This window comes from Nuphar pumila, chromosome 8, assembly GCF_984573655.1.
Source record: "Nuphar pumila chromosome 8, dmNupPumi1.hap1.1, whole genome shotgun sequence".
Taxonomy (NCBI): Eukaryota; Viridiplantae; Streptophyta; class Magnoliopsida; order Nymphaeales; family Nymphaeaceae; genus Nuphar; species Nuphar pumila.
Genome location: NC_143256.1, coordinates 120,601,228 through 120,625,989, shown reverse-complemented (window position 1 = coordinate 120,625,989; position 24,762 = coordinate 120,601,228). Strand labels below are relative to the sequence as shown.

Below are 24,762 nucleotides of genomic sequence, written 5' to 3'. Positions count from 1 at the left end.
CTCAGAGTTTTACGTTGCCGGCACAATGATCGTAGGTATGGCAGGCTGAGCAAGTATGATCAGGCCCTCGTGTATGGTGTGGTTTCTTGGGGTTATAAATAAAAAAAAAACAAATGAACTCGCGAGCTAGGGTTGTTTTCTTTGGTTATCTAAAAAACACAAACTTGTTTTCATTTAAAATATAATATTGGGGTATTTTAACTATTTACAATAATGACTAAATTATCGTTTTTTTGACCAATATTTAAAAAATATCACCAATATTCGGCTAATTAATCAACATTTTCAAAATATCACCAGTATTAGTCTGACTGGCTAATATTTTCAAAATATCACTCATATTTGTCCCATCGCTCTATCCATTTGAGAGTGTCATACAAACACTATCCAAAACTTGTTTTTGTGGGTACAACTTGGTTTTTGCCCACACTTTTAAAAGGTTTTAAACATTCACATTGCAAAATATACAAATCCGGTTGTTTTGACTAAAAACAGCTGTATTTAAAAAAAAAAGACTGTAAAAGAGTTTTAAAAGAAACAACAAATGAATTAAAAGAAAAATTAAGAGCTAAACATCGAATCTCCCTTTTTTACTAACAACTCTTACACACACTTCCCCAAAATCAAATAAAAATGGTAAAAAACCAATTTATAAGATATTGACTTGGTAGCAATGTTGTTAAAATTGGTTCATTCTAAAAAAAAATCTTCTGAATTTAATCTAATAAAATCGTTTGTAAATCGATACCTTTTCACCATAGTATGACACATGTTATTAAAAAATCAAAATTATAAAAAATGTAAAAAATCCAACCATATTAAAAAGTATTAAAAATATTAAAAATTACTAGTTGAATCACACCTTTTGAATCGCATTTGGGCCGATTTGACCTGAATCGACCGATTCAGGTCTATTCCAACAACATTACATTTGTTAAAAGAACACGATTAAAACTGTGACAGAAAATATAGCACTAAGAACCAAGTCACAAATCTAGTTCTTGGGATTTCTTTGGCAAGGAAAACTATGAGGATAAATTAAAAGATTGTTTACTTGAAAAAATCTTGGCAAAGTATCAGCATGTTTAAATTTTAAAAATAATAAAATATAAAAGACATTGAAATATACAAAATCTGAGTATTTGCATTAATAACATAATAATATAATGATATCCACAATCAAAGCTCCATGTTTTTATAATAGGCGATATTTGGAAGATCTCATGTTTTTTATCAGGATTATATTGGTTGTTAAAGATCTCAATAAAATAGAGAGATTTTCACAAAATGGTCGATAGTTGTGATTATGATTGCCACCTCTCTCTCTCTCTCTCTAAACAGCAGTTACTCCATAAAATATTTTAACCCCAAACCCCCATTTTTACAGTTACTTTGAACCAGGAAAATCTTTCCCTCCCCTTCATTCTTTCCCTTTCAACAAAACCCCACAGAGGGGGAGAGAGAGAGGGAGAGGGGGGGGGTGTCATTCGTTTCTTATAAGGAAACAAAGAAGAGCAAAAACCCTCCTCCCTCTCTCTCTTTCGCCAACCCCTGAGCAGCGCAGCCACTAGAACCAAACGAGGAGAGAGTGAGAGAAGAAAGAAGAAGAAGAAGAGGAGGAGGACGAGGACGAGGAGGAGGAGGAGGAGGAGGAGGAAGAGATCGATCGGATCATCGAAGAAATGGAAGCACCGGAGTTGCAGGCCGCCCAGCTGGCTGCCATCCTCGGTCCCGACCCCTCCCCTTTCGAAACCCTCATCACCCACCTCATGTCCGCTTCCAACGACCAGCGTGACCAAGCCGAGTCCCTCTTCAACCTCTGCAAGTCCTCGCAGCCCGACGCCCTCGTCCTGAAGCTCGCCCACCTCCTCCAATCGTCGCCGCAGCCCGAGCTCCGAGCCATGGCCGCCGTCCTTCTCCGAAAGCAGATCACCCGCGATGACTCCTTCATCTGGACCTCCCTCTCCGCCCCCACCCAATCCACCATCAAGTCCATCCTCCTCTCCTGCCTCCACCGCGAGGAATCCAAAACAATCGTGAAGAAGCTCTGCGACACCATCGCCGAGCTCGCTGCGAGCATCGTCCCGGAGGGTCAGTGGCCCGAGCTTCTCCCCTTCATGTTCCAGTGCGTCACCTCCGATTCCCCTGGCCTCAAGGAGAGCGCCCTCCTTGTGTTCGCCCAGCTCTCCCAGTACATCGGCGACATCCTCCTCCCCCATCTCACCACCCTCCACTCCGTCTTCCACCAGTGCCTCGCCTCATCCGCCCCGACCGAGATCCGGACCGCCGCCCTCAGCGCCACCATCAACTTCGTCCAGGCAATCGAGTCGCCCGCCGATCGCGAGCGATTCCAGGATCTCATTCCCTCAATGATGCAGACCCTCACGGAGGCGCTCAACCGCGGGGAGGAGGCCACCGCCCAGGAAGCGCTTGAGATGTTCGTCGAGCTCGCTGGGACCGAACCCAAGTTCCTCCGCAGGCAGCTGGTTGACATCGTCGGTAGTATGCTCCAGATTGCGGAGGCGGATCGCTTGGAGGAGGGTACTCGCCGTCTCGCAATCGAGTTCATTATCACCTTGGCAGAGGCGAGGGAGAGAGCCCCCGGGATGATGAGGAAGCTGCCTCAATTCATTGGCAGGCTCTTTGCCATCCTCATGAAAATGCTGCTCGACATCGAGGACGATCCAGCATGGCACACCGCGGGTAAGGAGGATGAAGACGCAGGCGAGACGAGCAACTACAACTTCGGGCAGGAGTGTCTGGATCGGCTCGCCATCTCCTTGGGCGGTAACACGATTGTTCCTGTCTCTTCTGAGCTTCTTCCTGCTTACTTGGCAGCTCACGAATGGCAGAAACACCATGCTGCACTCATTACACTTGCCCAAATAGCCGAAGGTTGCTCAAAGGTGAGCTCCTTTTCTAACAAATTTTCATGGTAACTGAAATTTAGGTGCAATCCTAATTTGTTTGCTCCATTGTGATTGGTTGCAGGTGATGATAAAGAATTTAGAGCAAGTGGTTACAATGGTTCTGAACTCATTTCAAGATCCCCATCCTCGGGTGAGGTGGGCGGCTATCAATGCCATTGGCCAGTTATCTACTGATTTGGGTCCAGATTTGCAGAATGAGTATCATCAAAAGGTGCTCCCAGCATTAGCATCCGCGATGGATGACTTCCAGAACCCAAGAGTACAGGTTAACTGTTCTTCTTTTCCTAGTTTCTTATAAATTGAACAATTTTCTTGGTTTTGGATGCTGAAATTATTAATTCATGCTTCTAGTATTACTTTGCAGCAGCTTCTGCACATTCACCTTTTTTGGTTCTTTTAGTGTGGATGTTTGATTGCACAAATTAAAGGATTTGTAGCGTTGAAAAGTACATATATATGCCCTTCAAATGTTTTTTGAGTTTGTGGTATCTTAGTGGTTTGCTTTTGAAAAGTTGGTTACACCTGGTCATTTGATTGAAGCCATGACCACGAATTGACAACTTATTCTTTGTGGACATCACCAAGTGTTGAAAACAATCTTAGTTTTGAGACCATGTATATTTTAGCTTTTTCAGAAACATGTAAAAACAAATCTTTAAAAGTTAGATCTTGTTATATGAAAATTTCAATATGATATGACCTAAATCTTGCATCAGAGTTTCTTTGAGATTTTGAATGCATCTCCACTAATTAGGGTTTTGGTATCCATTGATCAATAAAATGCCAGATTTCTCCATTTTTAGAAAAAAATATTTTCTATTTCCCTTGCGACGTCTGAAAATTCAGTCACAATGACCTTTTGACTCTAGAATCTGAGAATCAAGAACTTCTTATTCTAGTATTACTTTGGATGATTATAGCCGCTGAAGTGTGAAGGATTAACAATTCAACAACGTAGCATAGTGACAAACCTTAAAAATGGCAAAAACTTGTTTTTCAAAAACTCATGAGAATTTTAAAAATTTTCATAAATCTCACATTTTTTCGGCAAAATCTCGGCAATAAAAATAAAAAAATAAATATCTAAAATAATTTTTATAAGAAAATATTAATAAACATTATTAAAAAAATTAAAAAAACATAGTTTTTTGACGGTAAATAGCCATTTAAAATGTAAATATTACATTTAAATCATGATACTTATGTTTTTTCATAAATCTTGCGATATTTTGAAAATCTCGCGAGAAATTGCCGTTTAAAACTTTCAGGCAATTGCTCGTTATATTATCGCGAGATTTTCATAAATCTCGCGATATTTGTCACTATGCAACGTAGGCTGCAAAAACTTTAAATTTTGATGACAAGCCAATTAGGCTCCTAAAGATGCCATTCCTAATTTGCCAAATAACTCAGGAGAGATAACATTTGTATGTTGAAAATTTTGAACTCATCCAGCTGAATAGGTGTAGAATTTTGGAAATCTTGTGTTTATTTTAATATTTCACTTATTGGTTAGTACCCATTTTTTATTTTGTCAACTTCCTTTTTGTGCCATAAAAAATATGATAGAAAATATGGCACTAAACAAGGTTGTAAGTATCGTATCGTAAAAAACCATGATTTTTTAAATATTTTTTTTCAAAAATTCTCAAAAAACATGAAAATTCAGAAAAAACAAGCAAAAATTTTTAAAAAATCATATCACATAAAACAATGATGAATTGCACAAAATACAACCATAAAATCACATATGAAGCATTTATATCTCTATGAGATGCATAAGACATCATTAAACATCAACTATCTCATAAGAACAATGCAAAGTATTAAATATCTTGCAATTAAGAACATGCCACAATACTCATACTTTTATATTATACAAACACAAATATTATGACAATAGTTACACTTGATTTTTAATTGATTTACACTCATTACTTGAGTGTCTCTTTGCTATGCTAGATCATCTAATGCCATCTTTGTTGGAGGAGTGTGGAGCCTGATTTCTACTTTATATAAATTCCTAATTTTGGCGGATCCAACTTCGTGATAAGTTGGTGGGGGTTTCAGGAGGGCAACACCCAGATCGCCCCCCAATCACTCTCACGACTCCTAGGGTGCATGCGAGCAGTCTTTAAAACATGAAAAATAAGAAACAAGTTTTGACCCTTTTTAAAGTCTGCCGAAGGTGTATCGTACGATACGACACAATACCAGGTAGTATCGTACGATACATATGTTATGGATACAATACACACTCGTTTCGCGATATGAGTGTGTATCATATCGTTTTTGCTTATAGTAACTATATGTATGAACGGTACAATACAACATTGGTACTGAGTATACAAAAAGGTCAAGTTTATTCTTGTTATCCAGCAATATTTATATTGGTAGAAATGATTATGTTGTCTATACTGGTGGAAATTTTGTAGAATGTGTTATTTTGATGGCTGTAATCAGTGTAGAAATATTATAATTGGAAATTAACACTGGTCTACAGCGTCTATCCAAAATGACACTAAAGATACTTCTAGTATCAAGTAGAAGGCCCTAGTTGGTAGTTTGGATTTGGAATTTTGGGTTGTAGGTGACTGCTTCAAGAACCTCGAATGAGATAATAACCACATTTTCCATATACTTGTTTTTCTGTTTTTACTTTTTTGTTTTACGTCATCTGTCTTGATTCTTGATTTTTGATGGATTTTCTTCTGCTGTCTTATAAAAAAGAAGTGAAACTATTATATATAAGAGCTATTTAGCCTGTTAATTGCTTCTCATTTATAAGGTGTAAATCTGGAACTTCAGATCTCACTTAGATATTTAAGCTAAGTGGGAATTTTGATCATGTCAAATAATTACAAAAAATAGAAAACAAAAAATCAAAGAGAGAATGAAATGAGAAGGTCGATGACACTATGTTCTCAACTCGTTATAGTTGTTGGTGCTTTGACTTGGCTACAAAAGTTGTTTCAAATGCTATGCAGAACTTGATATGATTTGCTTCCTTTGAATTTTATGTAGTAATTTTCAGGCAATTTATTTATTCTGTTGTATAGATTCCTTATGGAGCAAATCTGCATCAACTTGATTTGTGGATTTGATGATTGTTGGGTTTGTTTGAGAACTGTTTACTTCTGAGCACCATGTGAGTTTTAGCTTGACTTCATTGTATATAATTAAATTGTGTTCTTATGGGTATGCTGAAGAAACTATCTCATAGGTGGCTTTTATATATCAGTTGTACACCTCTTCATGGTTATATGGCAATTCTTTGTGGCTGTGTGTACATAACAATAGGTACACAAATTTATGCTTGATGGGTGTTCTTTGTTCTTATATTTAGGCCTTGTATGTTTCATGCAACTTTCATGGGAAAGTTCTGAGCTGGCAATCCCGATGTAATCCTTTCCCACCATGAATGAAACAAACATCAAATCATCATGCTGGCACAAGTGGGCCCCAGTTTTTCCCACCAGCTACCAATTTTGTGTAAATACTTTCATACCTCTCTCCCTATGAAAGCTTTCACATGTGAAGGCTGAGTTGGCAGGAATTTTTAGAAATTTGTGCCCATTCCCATGAAAAGCCTTTCCTTTACGTGAAAATGAAACAAACGAGCCCTTAGGAACCAAAATAGCTTATTCATGTAGATACATTTTACATGGTTGTAAGTTGTTCTTTGCATGCATACAGTATTGTCCCCATCATTATTGTGAACCTAGTTAGGAAGGATACTGACTTTGGTTTATGGTTTTGTCTTCTTGGTTCTTCAGGCACATGCAGCCTCTGCTGTTCTAAACTTCAGCGAGAACTGCACACCTGAAATTTTAACACCTTACCTGGATGGCATTGTTAGCAAATTACTTGTCCTTCTGCAGGTAATTTATACTAACACCTTCACAATTTTCAGATATAAGTTTATTTGTTTATGGATTTCTTGCAACCTTCATATTTATTGACTGGTTGTGATCTAATATCCTTCTAACATATGAATCCAGAATGTGGAGCAAATGGTTCAGGAGGGTGCATTAACAGCTTTAGCATCAGTTGCAGATTCTTCTCAGGTAGCTGTATAAATGCATTTGGCAATGGTACTTGCATGTTTTGAAATAATTCTCTTTCTATGGCATTTTTTATGCATGTATATGTCGTTCTTCATATGGTGTACAGGAACATTTTCAAAAGTACTATGATGTTGTTATGCCATATCTCAAGGCTATCCTTGTCAATGCAACTGACAAGTCTAATAGGATGCTTCGTGCGAAATCTATGGAATGCATTAGTCTGGTTGGAATGGCTGTGGGTAAGGAGAAATTTAGGGATGATGCAAAACATGTAAGAACAAAATCCCTTGTATCTTGGGAATTTAAAAAAATTCCTATTTTTTTACTTCTAGGGTCTAATGTATGGCACTTTCCTCTATGGATTAATGGGAAGAAGTTTATGCCTAAACAAATGTATATTATAATTTTACAACTAGTTAAATAACTGTCACCATTACAACAGGTGATGTTATGTTCTGAGTTTAATGTGATGAAGTATCATTGTCTTTACATATTGATGTGTGTGTAACAAATGATATGAGGGAGCGAGGGAGGGAAGAAGTTAAATAACTATCACGATAACAATTAGGATATAGCATGTTCTGAGCTTAAATGTGACTGATGAGCATCATTCTGTCTTCACATGTGCATGTGTCTGTAACAAATGATATGTGAGAGGGAATGATCGAGGAAGGGAGGGAGTCTGACTAGATCCACCTACACATAGGGCTATCCATGGGTTGGGTTTGTACTGGGTCCCAAGTTGACCCAAACCTGAATTCTCGGGTATGAGCATGAAAAGTACCAACCCGAGTAATATGCAGGCTGGTTTTGGGTCATGATTTTGCCAGGTACTCTACCTGACCCGACTTGAGTATTTTATATGTAATTTCAGTAAAATTAAAATTTTGAAATTATGCGGGTCTGGGTTTGGGATTCCATTTTCGTGACCCGGCAAAACCCAAACCCAGTTATTAATTATATGGGCGGGCCTGGGTTGGCCTTAACCCGACCTGTTGACAACCCTACCTATACACATATACAAGTGCACACATACATAGTAGAAAATTTCATTTTCTATAATATGCCTATTTTGTTAATATCAATTAAATTATTTATTCTTCTATCCTTATCTGATTGTGTGATAACATTAGGTTATGGAGGTTCTGATGTCACTTCAAGGATCACAGATGGAGACAGATGACCCTACAATAAGCTACATGTTGCAAGTATGCTTTCCTTTGATTTCTCTAGATGGTTCTCTCAAATTCCAGCATCACTCGTTATGCTGTTGTCGATATCTATTCTACTACATTTGATGAAATTTTGCCTCATGATCTATGTACTGCTGGGGTCTTGTTCTGAATTTTCATTTTTTTTCATTTAAATTGCTCTGGACTTCCACTTTTGTTCCATTTAATTTGTTTTGGGCCTCATTTTTTTTCCTTCCTATTTGGCACATGGTCACAAGATACGTGGCATTTGATAGTATGGATGGGAAAGAACTGGAGCTCATGGTTTAGTGGTTGTTTGGCTTATTCAGGCTCATAAAAAAGTTTCAGGGAGCTGAGCCACATGCTGCTCGTGCAGTTTAGTAAGCCTGGCATAAACAAGGGGATATTGGTTGGGAGCGACATGGATTGTGTGGGCTTGTTATTGTATTTTAAGTTATTTGTGTTAGTACTATGTCAAACATTTGATTGAGGTAGATGGCTTGCAAAGAGGTGGCCTGGGCTAGGTTTAAACCTATCATTTTGAGTGACCCAGTCAAGCTCAGCTTGTATGGCATGGAATTTTAAAAGCTCGACTTGCCCCAAGCTGAGCTTGGTATATACGAGTCGAGCTTAAACAGCCCAAGCTTGGGTTATTTGGTTTGTTTACCACCCCTACTTGACACAAAACAAGAACTTAGTTTGCGTTAATTGGATCATGGGCTACTAGTGACCCAGTTTGGTGAAATTAATGTCATCTTTAATTCTTGAGCCTTTTGAAAAAGGAAAATGGTGTTTTTTTTGTATGAGTCTAGGGGTGCACACAAGCCAGGTTCGAGTTGAGCTTGGGCTGGCTCGAACTCGGCTCGTTAAAAAGTTACCTGTTCAAGCTCAGCTTGCACTCGAGCCGAGCTTGAAAACACTTTGTTAGAGATCGGTTCGGGGTTCGGGAGCCGAGCTTGAAAACACTTTGTTAGAGATTGGTGCGGGCCGAGCTGAACTTTTTTTTTTATGTTAACAAAAAGGTTTGAAATCACAGAGGAGTACTGGGTTTCAATCCCAGCATTACTCATTAAGAGCCCAACTTCTCACCCATTGGGATAAGAGTAAGACTCTTTTTCTGTTAAATGTATCGACAAAAATTATACATATACGATTTCTAAGTCGTTATAACTATATAAACCGAGCTTAATCGGGCTAATCGAGCTTGATTGCCTGTTCAAGCTCGGCTCATTTATTTATATCGAGCCTGAACCATTGTTCAAGCTCGGGCCTCATTTATTTTTTTGGACGAGCTCGAGCCGAGCTTAAACAGGTTGAACCCGACCTTAAGCGGGTCGAGCCCAAGCCGAGCTCGAGCTAGCTCGGCTCATTGTGCAGCCCCATATGAGTCCTATGTTTCATAATATACATGCTGCAACTTTTAAAAACCATTAATAAATTTGACATTGTGTAACTATTATGTAGTTTACTGTCAAACTGTTTCATAGCATTCACTATTCCAGCACGATATCGGCAAAAAACACGGGTGGATAATGCTATGGCTCATGCCAGGTTGTCATGTTCAATGTTCCTATTTGATACCTCAAATTTTACCATTCAAATTGTTAGATCAAATTTAATTTCCACATAGTTTCTGCTTTTATTAGCTAAATTCCCAAAAGTTGCAACCTCATGGCTAGGTGAATGCCCTTATTTCACAAAAAGTGCAAACTCTTATCATTATCAAAAGAAACAAGCACCATTTAGACCAATGTCTGGTCATATTAGTTGTTGACGTGAGGAGATGGACCTAGCCAGTTAAAAGAACCAAGATTGAAATAAGAATTCTGACAAAACCTTGGTATGTTTGTTGCAGGCATGGGCGAGGCTATGCAAGTGTCTTGGACAAGATTTCCTGCCGTATATGAGTGTTGTGATGCCTCCACTACTTCACTCTGCACAGCTGAAGCCGGATGTTACCATCACCTCTGCTGATTCAGATGATGATATTGAAGAAACCGATGATGAGAGGTCAACTCCTTTTCTCTTGCACATTATCTTTTGAATTCAATTTCTTCTATTTGAGTTATGCATCTGTGATGTATATAAATGTAATCCCTTACCATCTTTATGGGAGGCATAGTCACAAATATTGTTCTCTGGAAGTTCTCGGTGAGAAATCTTGGGTGATTTTTAAAAAAGTTGTTTTTTCAGAAAAATCTCGGAATATATATATATATATATATATATATTATATTATCAAAAAATAAAAACACACATTGTTTTACACTTCTAACAACAATGTATATAACTAAGAACTAACAGATTGTCAATAAAAATTAATAAATAGTAATTAATAAAGAAAAAATCCAATACTAACAAATAGTGACAAGGGTAAGTTGCTAGGTCTATTTCAACATTTTAAAAGAAAGGCCACCACTGGTATAAATGACCTATCTTTGTGCTCAAATGAAAGAGGCCATAGGCTTTCACCAAAGTCCTACATAGTCAAAATCCTAACCCAATTATTAGTGGCATAAACCAAGTTTGCACTTATAAACCAAAATGAAAGCACTCAAAAACCCAAGAAAAGTGAATTACTACACCATCCATAAACTACCGAGTCAATTCGAATGTGCAATACGATATCTTCCCCAGTGATCCCACAGACAGTAAGATGCTCAAGAAACAAAAACCAATTTTTAACAGCAAAAGTAACAGACACATTTCCAGATCCATCCATACGAAGGCACAATACATCGAAAAACCAATATCTGTATCATAGATCAGCGCACACCCATCTGATCCACTTAATCAAAGGGCAGTCCTTATTTTAATCATATATCCAGAAGCCAAAACAATTGTTTTAACATCAAAGAACAAGCTTTCTGCATATCCATTTCCTTGCTTTCTCATTTGAAATTCAATACATTGGCACACAAATTCTCAAATCGATAAATCCACATACCCCAAAATGCCAAACAACTTAAAGAAGCCCCCATCTTGGCATTGAGAGAGAGAGAGAGAGGTAGGTATGCATGAACCAGGATAACTAGGGTGAATGGCGAGCTTGGGAGATGAAGGCGACTTGTAGAGAGATGCACTAACCCTCACCGACTTGCAGATGAGAGAGAGGTATGCGTGAGCCACGATAACTTGGGTGAGTGGCGAGCTTGGGAGATGAAGGCGACTTGCAGAGAAATGCACTAACCCTCACCGATTTGCAGATGAGAGAGAGAAGTATGCATGAACCAGGATAACTAGGGTGAGTGGCTAGCTTGGGAGATGAATGTGACTTGTAAAGAGATGCACTAACCCTCACCGACTTGCAGTTGATGCCCTAACTCCCTCTTGTTTCATTTTTCCTTTGAGGAAATGGTTAAACACTCATTGGTAACACATGTGATGCATAATGGGTGGGCATTATGCCTAGTAAGGTGTATGGACTATGATATGGGATCACGCATTTGCGCTTTATGATTTTTTTGAAAGGAGATCATACCCATATCGATTAGGCGTGGAGCTATGTCACACAAACACTCCATTTTGCCCTTTTGTACCCGTGTCGACACACGTCAATACCTGGAAACACCATTTTACCCTCAGTACATACAAGTTTGTATTCAATTTATAATTTATAATTATATTTTCATTATATAGTATATATTTTAGATATAGCATATATATTTAGATTATATTCAGTTTATTTTGAATTTATGTGATATTTAATCCTCCCTATGCCGTTTATTCGCTTGTGCTCAGCTAAAATGCCTTGAGATTAATAATTGGCCAGAAAAAAAAAACCAGGCTGTTGAAACCTTTTCATTTGTTAGGTGTTTTTTTTTGCGTTTTATTGAGAAATTCGCTAAAAACACGAAAAGGACGTGAGAAAATGAATTTAGACATTTTTTAAAATTCTTGCATTTTATACGTGAAAAATACAGAATATATATGTCATGTTTTTTGTGAGATTTTGAAATACTCACCGAGATTTGTGACTACGATGGGAGGAAGTCATTTACAGCTTGTTTCTCGTATTCTAATCTTAGTCATCTACATTATTGCTTTGCAAAAAGTAATGTATCCTTCATACTTGTTTCTTGATTGTGGAAAATCGTAGTTCACAAACTGTTTATTTTTTTCATTTCTTATTTTTTATTTTCCCAAAATTTTAATTATGGTTAATGTTATAAATTTTACAGTGTACCTTTGGGAATTATCATTTCTTGCTAGTATTTAAATTGAATTTTCTTCTATAAGCTTTCCACTTCAATGCATGGAGTCTCCAACAAATTTTCTTGGATGCAAGTATATGTGCTCTGATTGATGGTTGCACATTGTACAAGTGAGGGCAGAATCTTTCTTTTTTTTTATATTTTATTTAAGCTGGGGATTGTTTGGCTGGTGGTTTTCTTTTTTCCTTTTGGGGGTTTGGAGTGTGTGTGTGTGTGTGTGTGTGTGGAGGGTCCTTAATTTGAGAAGCATTTGGAGTGTGTTTCAGGCTTTCAGCTTTTTTTGGTTGTATCACAAGATTTGCTTGATGGTAAATTTGGGCAGTTAGTATATTTGTTTTCACCTTATGGTTTTATCCGCACTTATACAGTGTGGAGACCATCACTCTTGGTGATAAAAGAATTGGGATCAAAACAAGTGTGCTGGAGGAGAAAGCCACAGCTTGCAGCATGCTTTGTTGTTATGCCAATGAGCTTAAGGAGGGGTTCTACCCTTGGATTGATCAGGTTGGCTTGGCTATTACCCGCAGTTGGTAGCTGAGGTTGTTGTGAGGTTTGTTTACATAAAGCATGTTGTGTTTTACCAAGTCAAAATGTTCAGGTTGCTCCAACATTGGTGCCACTGCTTAAATTTTATTTCCATGAAGAAGTTCGAAAGGCTGCTGTATCAGGTAATATTTAGTTATTATTGTAGTCACTTAGACGTTTCCATCTTGTCTTGATATTTTCAAGTGGCCATCTTTTATTATCTTTTCCTAGCAATGCCTGACAGGCTGCAGTTACTAGAAACCACATTATTCACTTGATGGCCAACACTAGAAAATGGTATCCACAGCCTCCTCAACAGTGAGCAGTTCAACTGGTCATACAGATTTCCTATTATGCATAAAAGAAATGTCTCAGACATACATGCACACATGTGTGCACTATATTAGCTACCTAATATCTTCTTATATACTTGTGATACATCTTTACGGATTTTAGTTTATAGGATATCAGGCAGGTGTTCATACGGTTTCTATCCATGTCTGATTCTCTAAATTTGGCTTTAGTAAAATTGGTTGATAGATATGTTTTTTGGTATGAATTTGTCCCTGCGCAGATGCATGACTTTGAAATTGCCTGAATATGTTAGTTGATGCAGTACTGACTGCAACTTCTGCAAAAGCTGGGTCTTCTAATGCAAATGGATTTAAGGAATTTGTGAACTTTATTAAAATGTAACTATTTGTTGAAATATAACAAGATTCAGTATGCTTGGGTTATACTGACCAAAATTTTTATGATCATCCAGAACAAATTACTCACATGGGATGAAGGTTTCAAACTGTTCTCAAACTTTTTTTTATCAAAAAAGATATTATTTGTTCTTCATGGTTGCAAAAACATCGTCCAACATTGTAAAAGCATATATTTGACAAAGATTGTAAGAACATTCTGATCTCAAATGCAATATTTTTTGCTTTTTAAACATGTCTGCCAGACATCTACTCCCATGGAAGTGTGTAAGCATCTAAACTACTACATCTTTTGGAGTGAATTATTCATATTGGTCGTGAACATAGACAAGCCCAGAGCCATTTCACATGGTCGCTTCACCTAGCATGCATATCCCTGTGTCAATACATGATGACACCAGACACACCATTACACTTCATGAACATAACACAGCCTATGTCGAATACAGTCAATGCTGTGTCACTAACATCGTCCATTTCTTTTTATACTCTTGATTATTCATTTTGTATTTATGTGTATTTTTCTTTTAAATTTTGTCATGGTGACATTACATTTTAATATTAAACAGATTATTATTTAATATTTATAATAACAAAGATTCAGAGTCTTTGTTCTAGAATTCACTATAAGATGTATTGCCGTGCATCTTGTATCTTACTTTTACAAAACTCTTGCATCATACCAGGTGTGTCCATGTCGTATCTCGTACCTTTGCCTGTATATGTGTGACATAGTCCATAGCTTTTCTATCTTGGAGAGGCCAACTCTAGCATACTGAAAGCTAAGAAACACAGGCCACTTATATCCTTGTGTGTTATAATACTTTGGCCTATCAAAGTGGTTGCTCAGTGAGTGCCAAAGGGGCTCCTCAATCTTTGTCAATTAGCTTTGTGTAATATAAAAAAAAGTTTTTATGATTATTCTAACTGGTAATGAGACTTCTATTCCCTTTAATACTTAGTGTTTGCTGTAACTCAAAACTGAGATGATATAGCAAGTATAGTTTGGCTTCACCCTGTTATTCCATGGAAGTTGTTGCTTGTCTAGTTGACAAGGTCTAAACTGCTGAGCATCATAGCGGTCTGGAATCTTGATGCATGTATCTATCAACTTTCAGGATACTAACAAGCATAATTTGTTGTTCCTATTGGAACGTGGTGGAAGAGGTGGGTGATAATTTGAAGGCTTCTAGTCACAAATATCATTATATGTATCAGTTGCAATGCAGCTCATGACAAATTTTCTTTTATCTTAAACATTTGCTGGTACATAGTTTGAAAAGTCATAAAAAGTTCTTATTAATCCAAGTGTCTTATTATAGTGCTTTATTTTGCTTGTTTATAGTGGTCTATGCAAATTGTCAATCAAACAATTAATGAACAAAATAGCAGCCATATCTATCCATCCTCCATTGATGAGCCTAGAGGTTCTAAAAGGTGGGCTGGTTAATGAGACAAGCCAATGGTCATAACAAAAAGCATTGACATACCTATCTATCCATCCTCCATTGATGAGCCTAGAGGTTCTAAAAGGTGGGCTGGTTAATGAGACAAGCCAATGGTCATAACGAAAAGCATTGACATACCTGTGATTTAATGTGCCTTTTCCATGCCAGTCATGCTACCAATGGATAAATGCTGAGGAATGAGTGAATCAAGTAATCAACTGGCACCAACTCATTAGCAAACATGTAGTCGTTGATGATTTTTCATACTTCTTTTTGACCATCGATATGAAATTTAACTGTCCCTAAACAGCTGTTTCTGGTTCGGGCCTCAAGATATGACACCTTTTCCATTGGCCTCGTTTGGTTCAGTTTAATTTCAAAGAGTTAGCATTCTAGCGCTCCCAGAGAAATCGACAGTCCTTTGATCACTATTATTTGTTTCTTATTGTAGATCTCTGAGCAACTTTTAGACCAAGGTCAGGTGCGATCTATTGTTGATGAGATAAAGCAGGCGATTACTGCTAGTGCAACAAGGAAAAGAGAAAGAGCAGAGAGGACCAAAGCTGAAGATTTTGATGCAGAGGAAGGAGAGTTACTTAAGGAAGAAAATGAACAAGAAGAACTTTTTGATCAAGTAAGAAACCAAATGGGTGGAATTTTATTTGTTGGGTTAGCATCCAACGTGTGTCTCTATTCTTGTTATTACATTGTGGAATGCCATTATAAATCGAAGACTTTAATAGGTTAACGGTTTCTTCTAATTGCAGGTTGGTGATTGCTTGGGCACCTTGATCAAAATATTTAAGGCATCATTTTTGCCTTTGATGAAATTGCTTCATATATAACTCCTATGTGGGTAAGTTATGTAGTGGACGGTACTAAATGCTTATGCCTGTTCTTTATGGATGTTCAACTTGACTGGTATTTTTTAATATATGAGACCTTCCGTGGAAGATAAATAAACTACCTTTGTACTGCCTTTATGCTATTGATTGTTGGGCATCGTGATTTTTTTCTTGGTGGCTAACATTATAATCTTAAAAATGCATCAGCTTTACAAAACAATTGTATATAAATTTTTCATTGCTTGGAGTACATGCATTTACTGCCAAGGTGTAAGCGGTTTGCTCAGTTCTTTTGTGGATGATAATGGTTGGAAATATGAAAATGAATTTCATCACATATGTAGATTATTGAGAAAGCAATAAATCTATTTGCTTTGACCACTTCATATAGTTTCCTAGCATGAAAGTGCATGTGTTTGTGTGTATGTGTGCGTGTTAAGCTGTCTGTGGTTGCACAGGGCAAGGACAAAACTGCTGAAGAGAGGAGGATTGCCATTTGCATATTTGATGATGTTGCAGAACAGTGTGGTGAGGCTGCGATAAAGTAAGTCTTCCCTATGCCTAAGTGCCTTCTCCAGTCCTTAAATTTTTCATCTGCTTATTCTCAATTCTTTTGGGCAGGTACTATGATACTTTCCTTCCATTCTTATTAGAAGCATGTAATGATCAGAACCCTGATGTTAGACAGGTTTGCATATAGAACTGCAAGCTGCATTAGTGTTTAATTCTCTTCTGTTACTCTACAACTTACGTGCATGCCTTGTCCCAGGCTGCTGTTTATGGGGTTGGCGTGTGTGCAGAATTTGGGGGGGCAAAATTTAAGCCTTTGGTTGGAGGTATTTGTCATGTCTTGTTTGTATGCCATTTCATTTCTCGTGGACAGAAGCCCCTTTTTGAAATTTAAATAATTCTTGGTTGCTGTTTATTCTTTGCAGAGGCCCTTTCAAGACTAAATGTTGTAATAGGGCAGCCTGATGTGCTTCAGTCAGATAATGTGATGGCTTATGACAATGCTGTTTCAGCTCTAGGAAAAATATGTCAGTTCCACCGTGACAGTATTGATGCTTCCAAGGTGCTCTCTCTCTCTGTTTTGCTTCTAAAACTAACAATTTTGTGTTTTTGGGTGTGTTTGATTGCTGGAGACAAAAACCCCTTCAAGATCTTTTCTTCCTTGATAAAAACTTCCTGAAGATTTTATCACAGGGATAATTTAACTTCTGTTTGATTGCAACTGGAAAACATGGGTGACCTTTTTTTCTTGTGTTTGATTGCAAAATAGGAGAAACAAGAAATGCGCATGCATAGAGTAGAACAAAATCAAAACACGTCAATGCTTCTATGGATAACATAACAGAAAGAAAAGCACAAGAATGTTTCTTCACCAACAACATGCTCATGGTTAACGATCAACACAAACCATCGAAATGAGAATGTGAAACCAGAAACAGGCATTCCTATAGATAAACCAAAAAAACAAAAGTTACAGAACTGTAAAAGAAACAAATAAATACATGAAAAATCTGCATAATCCATTTCTATCCATGAATGCATAATCAAAGAATGTGTAATCCACATGCATTCGGTGAGCTAAACAGAGGATGTACATGATTATAGGGAACTAGAAATCATAATTAGTAGAAATCTCTTAGAACCTCTTCTCATATGTGATAAGAGGTGCTGCATCGGGTATGGGAACGTTTGGGTCCAGATCCAAACTGCTCACTTATATTGTTTTCAGAATGTGCTATATTCTTTTCATTAATCAGTGGCATTTTGTAATATTCACATATTGTAAATCATGTATAAGTAATCATATTAGGGTTGAGAGGTGTTAACGTGTGTTCAGCCTCCTCCCTTTTTCCTGTAAGTCTCTCTCTCTTCTCTTCTTCTCTTATTTTCTGCAGAATAGGGCTGCGGTGTAAATCTTTCATGGTATCAGAGCAAGGTTCGACTGTCTTGCCTTAAGGTATGCCCAGAGAGATCTGATTCAGTCAATCCAACGGTGGGTACTACTTTCTCTTCATTCTCCTTCTATTTCTATTGTTTCTTCCTACTCTTATCTTAAATCAGTTTTTTTTTCTATTTCTATTGTTTCTTCCTCAGCTTCTTCCTACTCTTATCTTAAATCAGTTTTTTTTCCTTCTTCTCAAAACCTAATATCTTTGTGTTGTCATTAAGATTTGCCTTTGTTTGACGTCAAATCTAGTCGGTTTCTGTTTTGGGCCTGACGTCTAATCATTCGGCTCCTGATTTATTCACCGATCTGATACACTCTTTTTATTCTATGAAATTTCTGTTTGCTTATATTTCTGCTGTGGAGATTTGATTTGTTCTCCTTCTATTCCTATTGCATTCTATTTGCTAGCAGCCTGAATCAACAAAACTTCTTTTCTACTGCCTTCTGTCTTCTTGACTGTTTTCTCAAAACAGTTTTTTTATGCCTTTTCAACCAGCAACGTAAAATCACATATACTGGTGTTCTTCGTTTATTGTGAGTGGTTATTTACAACTGAATTTTATAACGCTCATAAATCAGTGCCTCCTGTCTGAACATCAACCAGACGATCTGTTCATTTTACTGCTGAGACTGTAAAAAAAAACGGGCATAGGTTTACAAATTGTTTGGAACAGCTTATTCAGTTTGTGTTGGTGGTTGAATATTTATTTTTCTGTCATTTCAATCTTTAATGGATTCCTCTTTTACTCAAAATGGTATGTCCTCGAGCTTTCTTCCTCATCTCATTTCTGAAAAACTTAACCATTCTAATTACCTGACTTGGAAAAGACAAATCACTCCTTTCATAAGTAGCCAAGATCTCTTTGGGCATCTAGATGGTTCTACACCGGCCCCACCACAGTTTCGCAATCCAGAATATACTACATGGATGAAACGGGATCAGTGTGTGGTAGCTTACATCACCTCTACTCTTTCTCAAGAAGTGTTAATCTCCATCACAGATGGCCTCACAGCAGAACAATTATGGGCAACGCTTGCAGAGACATATTCTCAAATATCAGAGGCTCAGGTTCTTTACTTAAAGAAGGAATTTCACAATCTCAGTAAGGGATCGATGTCAATTATGGAGTATCTCAATCGTGTTAAGACCATCTCAGATCAGTTGGGAATAGTTGGAAGTGTGATTTCAGATAAAGAAAAGGTTCATCAAACTCTTAATGGACTTGGACCGGAGTATTACTCCTTCACTACAGCTCTTGAGGTCTTACCTGTGTTGCCCACTTTTGGAGAACTACAAGCCAAGCTATTGCAACATGAGATGAGTATGAAGCAACACTTGACAGGCAGCGGTGACCAAGGTGGGAATTCACATAATGTGTTGTATATTGACACATTACCTGGACATGGACATGAAAATGCAGGATATCAAGGAGGAAGAGGGCGTGATCGGTTTGGACAAGGGGGTCGTGGTATTCTTCCTACACCTCTTATCTTCCTACACCTCTTATCACAATACGTGAAAACCCTCAATGTATGATAAGGGATTCTCATAATCTGAAATCCATGCCATTAGAAGAAGAAGAAGACAAGAGAGAAAGTCCACCAAGGAGAGAGGAGAAGAAGAAGAAGACAAGAGAGAAAGTCCACCAAGGAGAGAGAAGAAGAGGAATGCAAGAGAGAAAAAAATCCACAGAGAGAGGCGAAGAAGAACGAGAGAAAAAATCATTGAGAGAGAGACAGGCCAACTGGTGAAACGGACGTAGTGACACATAAGCAGAAACTCTAGGGTTTAGGAAGAAAGCGAGGAAGAGAAGGGTGAAGACCACCGGTTGATCTCTGAACGAGAGAGAGAGAGAGAGAGAGAGAGAGAGAGAGAGAGAGAGAGAGAGAGAGAGAGAGAGACCAGCCTCCAACAACAACGAAGGTCAGGGATGCTCAGAGATGGAGATGAGGACGAGGGTTGAAAATGGATGCCCTTTGTCCAACTTTTTTTTTTTGGAGAAACTTGACGGGAAAAAGTTGCTGGGTGGGGGTTGTGACTTCCCCCCTCCCCAATTTTTGGAGAGATAAAAGTCCCCCAAGTTTTGGGAGAAACTTTTTGTGCGTTTGATGCATGCGTGGGTCCCATTAAAATCGGGGGGAAAAGTCTTGGCAGAGTTTTTATCTTCACTATCAAACGTACCCTAATGGAATTACATTATCTCTATATCACAATGTTTCAATTGCATGTGGTATAGATTAATAGCCATAACTGTTCAACCATTATAGTCGGTTTTATGCAACCATCCTAGTTGGTAAATGTACTAGCACATGTAAATGGTGTCTATGGAAATAAAATGTGATGGTTTCATCCTTTACTGGCGGGTCTTCAATATTGTCTGCAACATTGGTATGCCAATGAAGAGAGTAGCCTTTGCAGACTGTCAATGGTTCATTTATCAAAGTAACCTTATAAAATATCAATCACACCATCAGTAAGTAATGTAAAGCTAAACCATTGTTAATCAATGTGTACTCTTTGGTTTGATCTAATTTGCCTTTGTTTTTCTTCTCCAGCATGAAATATAGTAACATACCTCCAGAAAATAAGAAAGTTTCAGTGTAGGGTAAATTGCTGTATCTTACCAATTAGCGATGCTTATAATTATGGTTTTGTAATAAGGGTAGGATTCATGTTCAATATCTTACGAATTAGCAAAGCTTATAATTATGGTTTTGTAATAATGGTAGGATTCATGTTCAGTGCTCTTATATTAGGATACTTCACATATATATATATATATATATATATATATATATATATATATATATATATATATATATATATATATATATATATATATATATATATATATATATATATATATATATATATATATATATGGAACAATGAATTTACTATGTTAAAGCTCGGTAGAGGAGGTTATTGGAAATTTTGTTTTATTTAGGGACAGCTGTTTCACTTTGGGTAAGCTTATATATCCTATTTCATTCTTTAATGAATATTTCTAAATTGTAACAGCAGATTTGTGTCTGTGGATGCAACTTGTGCTTGTTTTACAGGTAATCCCTGCCTGGTTAAGTTGCTTGCCTATAAAAGGAGATCTGATTGAAGCCAAACTTGTACATGATCAACTTTGTTCAATGGTTGAGAGGTAACAGCTAACAACAAGAATAACTAAATATGTAAATATTCTTTTCAACTATGAGGATATTTCTGACTGGCTGTGCTTAGTGTTCTTTCTACTTTGCGTGCTATATCTATGCTCTTATTGTTGACGCAATGCTCTTTGTTTCCAATCCTTTGTGTGCAGGTTGGATATGGAACTTTTAGGGCCCAATAACGAGTATCTTCCTAAGATTGTTGCAGTGTTCGCTGAGGTAGTTCTTTCTTTACATTCCCTTATTAAAAAATCATATAGCTATTTGATTAAGATTTGCACTGGAGGTAAACAAATGCAAATGTCTGAACACTTCACGAAAATGATGGATCCTTTTTTAGGATATCATATTTTATTTTTAACGAATTCTGTCATTCCATACCCTGCTCATTGTGTTAGCCTCAAGAGATATTTACTTTTCTTTTTTCAAGATGTAAGATGACTGAATTTTTGGGTACTTTATTTTAATGTAAATCTATTCATTGTGCAATCTTAGAGCTTTGGGGTTTCTCCAGGTTTCCAATTTTAGTTCTGTATATAGTGTGCTTAAGGCAGCTATTGAGATGCAAATTTTGGAATGTCTGTCAGCCCCTTTACTTTGTCACTACGGCTACACTTTGTTGAAGAGTGTGTATACGAAACATCTATGTAGTTGAAACCAAGGATTTTACATTAATTAAATCAAGAGACTGCTATTTTGCTTTAAAATGGAAAAAAGGTAGATTGGTGTCAAGTCATGGTTAAGTGACATGTCAATTATAAATTTGGGTAACAGTGATGATCGGCACATATCCATAGTAAAGAAGGGTTATTGACAGTATATGAGACTATGAGTAGAGTAAAAGGCTGACATGATTACACTAACATTAATATTTTGAGATATAAAGAAAAATAACTATTTAGCCTGGGGTATTGAGTCTGGGACCCTAGTTCAGGCTTGTACTAAAATGCTAAATTCAGTTTCTGATAGCATTTTTTGTTATTTGTAAAAGTAGCTTTACCATATAGAAGTCTTTTACAAGTTTGTGTTGCTACTGTCTACTATTATGTAGCCCATCACTTCAAAGGTATGTTCTGACAGGTTTTGCTGTCAATCCCTTTTAAAATTAGAAAGCAGTCTTGACTCTTGACATTTAGGATGAAATTTTATTCCAAGGTTCTTTTTCTAGTGAGATTTGTTCCTCTCAAGACATGTTCTCTAGTGTTTTTTTACATGGTAATTTCTACCTTGCATTTTTAATGTGCATATACACGTTTTCTGTATTAAAAAGCTGGGCATATAAACTTGTTCCCCATTTGCATTAAGAAATTTGTCCAGATTTAATTTATATGAGAAAGCTTGAGCGCATGATTTCTCTAGTAACTTTTCCCTTATCCCTTGGCACTCTAGTGATGTTATTTTTATGCATATAATTGTTAAGATCATGGTGTCCTTACTGTGTTAGTTGGTTGGCATCATTTACTTTCTACAGGTTCTATGTGCGGGCAAGGACCTGGCAACAGAACAAACAGCTAGCAGGATGATAAATCTTCTACGACAGCTTCGGCAAACATTGCCTCCAGCTGCTCTTGCATCGACCTGGTCGTCGTTACAGCCTCAGCATCAACTTGCTTTGCAGTCAATTCTATCTCCATAGCTGGTGCCAGGGCTATTGCAGATTGCAACTACTTGGTGATTGTTTAGTTCTGTATGCGTTGTTTCCCTATTCTTTTTCCATGCATTAAGTTTGACCTCGGTGTGGAGTGCTGTGGGGGCAGTGCGTGGTCCAAATGTGTTGGTGCAGAGTGTATATTATTGATTAAAAAAGCATATTTGTCTTCTTTTCTGTTGCAAAGTGGAGTCCGGGTTGATTTTTTTTGGGGGGGTTATGGTGAGCGAGTGTAGAGAGCGATGTCATCGAGGCAATTTTGTTGCAGTTTTGGTGCCTGTCTCTGTTTATTTGATTTTTGACAAACCTTGTGAAATATAAGATTTGAAGTTGTCTCTTTTCTTTACAGATTGAACCTTTGACTGTTCACTGTTTTTTGGATATTCTTATTTCACCTGACCTGTTGGAAACGTGTGGGATCTCTCTCTCTCCAGAACCTGAATTAGTGGGACATAAATAATGTGTGGAGCAGAGGGTAGACCAGTTCCTTATGACACCTACTCTCAAAAGACTAACACAACATGAAAGATCAAATATAAAAGAGAGAAGTATTAAGGTTTGAAGTTCCATGAATTTTGCACAAAAAAAGAGGTTCCCATGCAATTTAAGGACGCTTTTGCAAGCACTTTCAAGCCGAGTAATTCACTTGAAAATTATTTTTCCTGAGAAAGGTAGTCCCAAGGTCAGATTCGGAGATGACCCTCTATTTTTTCAGGACACCAGTTATCTCACATTTGTAATGCCTCGATAAAATGATCCTCCTGAGAATTACTATCATAAACATCAACAGATGATTCGCACATGGGTGGAAGCAAAGGTGCCCAAAGTCACACACACGGTCACAAATTCTTTAAAAATAATTACGAGGGCACACATTTTTTTAATCACTTAATTGATTAAAGAATACTTTTTCGTATTTTATTATAATTGAATACACTTGTTATTGATGATATAATTAAAAATACCAAAAATTACAAACCAATGTCAATACGTATCATAAAGTATCACGTATCATCTTATGTCCCTAAACACAGAACCTAAATAGCGACTTGGCTGCTAAAGAATATCCCATGAAGCTATATTCTCTATTGGTAAATATTGGCTACTAATGAAGGCATAGGTGCAAGTTGCATTGACTCAATCTAACCACATAGATGTGTTCAACATGCTTTGTTTGCTAAGGATAATCGTGCATTTCTGAAGTAAAACAGTGATATTTTGAGTTATGAAATTTTGGTACATTTGTGGGCCGTTGATTTTTGGACCCCTTTAAAAACCTAATTATTTGTCATAATTACGTGATTCAAAATAAGTTTCTTACTAAACAAACCGTGACATTTGATCTACAAAAAATTAAATTTTTTTGAAGAAATTCTACTCATTAGTTCCTTACCTTCATTAGTGGCCAATATTTACCCATTCTCTATTTAGGCATGGCAATGGGCGGGCTTGGGTCATAAAAATTGTCTGGACGACTTGCTGACCGTACATTGGCAGTCCTTTGGTTGATAAAACCTTTGAGGTCCCCTTTTCCCAAACAGTGTACCCAAATTCAACCTTGCACTAAGGGACGGCCCCTGTGAGTTTCCAAACATGATCATCCCATGTTAGTGCCAAACCACAATTGCTCCTAGCCAAGAGGCAGGGTTCTTTCTCAACTTATCACAGCATATCATTACTTTTTCCCAACTCACACCCACAGATGAGAAAGATACAGTGATAATGATAGACCACAGTCCAAGTTTAACAGAAATGGCTAAGTGGATTGTCTACAATCTATTTAGAATGAGAGAAACCAAGTAAGACCAGTCATCCACAACGGACCACACATACGGCTAGGTGGATTGTCTCAAGGCATTCAAGTTGAAGGATGTCGAGTTTGACACCTAGGTTGTGCATCCCTTGCCTTATGGCCAAAGCAGTAGGGCTCCCTGGTGGGTAAAGGGAGGGGCAGCTGAGCGGTTTTAACCGCTTTTGGGGTGAGCAATAAGGTAGAGTGTCAATATCTCCTGGGCTCTACCACCTGAACTGGGTTTTCTCCTCGACAAATATATGGACCGGAG

The 24,762-nt window shown here is 37.4% G+C and overlaps 1 pseudogene across 1 annotated transcript; it reads left to right on the top strand.

Annotated features, from left to right (window-relative positions):
- Positions 1-1,423: 1,423 nt before the first annotated feature.
- On the top strand, positions 1,424-23,039 carry LOC149830442 (uncharacterized; annotated as a pseudogene). The gene is made up of 19 exons (XR_016433546.1): positions 1,424-2,906; positions 2,992-3,195; positions 6,707-6,811; positions 6,932-6,997; positions 7,104-7,268; positions 8,131-8,205; positions 10,046-10,200; positions 12,773-12,908; positions 13,003-13,072; positions 13,546-13,604; positions 15,539-15,721; positions 15,855-15,943; positions 16,391-16,476; positions 16,554-16,620; positions 16,702-16,768; positions 16,868-17,004; positions 20,953-21,044; positions 21,204-21,270; positions 22,523-23,039. The product of XR_016433546.1 is annotated as an uncharacterized LOC149830442 (transcript).
- The last annotated feature ends 1,723 nt before the right edge of the window (positions 23,040-24,762 follow it).